Below are 1,757 nucleotides of genomic sequence, written 5' to 3'. Positions count from 1 at the left end.
ACTGAGAGGATTGCTGAGGGCTACATTGAATTGCCCTGGACTTTTGAGACCTGCCCCTGGAGCTGCCAAGGACTGAGGAGACATGGCTGCTTTGCTGGTACTTTATTTGTCTGTTTTGATGTTGTTTTGCCAGATTTGTCCACTGGTGAAAGACAGTCCTGTTGTTGTAGAGGTCCTGGAACCTGGCTGTTGTTTCAGAGCTCCTGAGACTGTTCTGCAGACAGAGAGTGAATTTTGCCCACTGGTGAAGGACAGTGCTGTTGTTGCAGAGGCCCTGGAACCTTGCTGTTGCTTCATAAACCCTGAAGAAGGATTTTCTTGTTGTATGTTTACAGAAATCCTGGAAGAGGGTTTTTCTAGTGATTTCAGGGGTCTTAGGACTGTTCTCCAGATAGAGAATGAATTAATGAGGACACTGGCAATGTATTTTGTGGCCTTGATAATCTTTGTCTCCTCAGAAAGAAAGATTGCTGAAAACTTGCCTCCTCTCAAGATGAAGAAAAGACTTCTTTGGGTATTAAATGCTGTGCTTAAACTCTGGTGTAGATGGCCTAATCAGTTATAATCCAGCATTGGGAAACTTTTGACTTTTTTGTGCTCTGTGATTGAACAAATGAATGTACTTTACTTATGATTAGAAACTAATATCCATTTGAAAAGAGGGCTTTGTGATTGACTAAATGAATGTACTGCCTAGGGGTGGAGAAGTATTTACAAGAGGGACTTTGTGATTGATTAAATGAATGTAATGTCCAGGGGTGGAGTAGTACTTGATTGAATTACACTTGGTGAATGCTGTATTTTGAATTATGCTATATTTTGATTTTCTCTGTTCTTAATTTGTCACTGGATAAAATGGAGAGGAGCTATGCTGGTTTTTTGAAACTTGGGAAGTTGTCTTTGCTTGGCATTACACCCCCATCCCCATTTTCCCCTCCATTATCATAGCTCTTTCATTTGTATTTTATATAGGATAATTTATCCCATTCAAACTTTCCCTCTTTCTTCCAGTGAAATTTTCTTTCTCAACCTATTATTTGTTTTTTTGGGTATCATCATTTCTTTCTTCTTTTTTTTTTTTTAATCAATCGGGGTTAAGTAACTTGCTCAAGGTTACACGGCCAGTTATTTCTGGGTGTGGTGCTGAGTGTCTGAACCCGGGATTCTATCTCCAGGTCTTCTGAACACTGGAGCTGGTGCTCTTACTCGCTGTGCTACCTGGCCACCCCCAGGGTATCATCATTTCAAAGTCACTTACCTCCAAATCCTATTTGTACATGTATACCTTCTAATTTCTCTTATAACAATGAAGTTCTTAAAGAGTTACAAATATTGTCTTCCTTTAGAAATATAAACAGCTTAGCCTTAATGAATTTCTTATGTTTTCTTTTTCTTGTTTATTTTACCTTTTTATGTTTCCCTTGTGTCTTGTATTTGTGGTAATTTTTTTTAATTCATTTCTCATCTTTCAATTAGAAATGCTGGAAAGTTTTCTATTTTAGTAAACATCTATTTTTTCCCCCTGAAAGAATATATTCATTTTTTTTGAGTAGGTGATTTTTGATAATAATCTTAACTCCTTTGTCTTCTGATATGTAATATTCCAAACCTTCCAGTTGATTATTGTGGAAGCCTAAAAATCCCATGTAATCCTGATTGTAGCTCTATAATATTTAAATTGTTTCTCTTTGGCTGCTTGTATTACTTTCTCCTTCATCTCTGAGTTCTGGAATTTTGCTGTGTTTTGGGAGTTTTCA

The sequence above is a fragment of the Petaurus breviceps genome, unplaced genomic scaffold, assembly GCF_028583685.1.
Source record: "Petaurus breviceps papuanus isolate PSGF00001 unplaced genomic scaffold, PetGlider_PUasm1.0 214, whole genome shotgun sequence".
NCBI classification, from domain to species: domain Eukaryota; kingdom Metazoa; phylum Chordata; class Mammalia; order Diprotodontia; family Petauridae; genus Petaurus; species Petaurus breviceps.
This window is presented reverse-complemented; position numbering follows the sequence as displayed.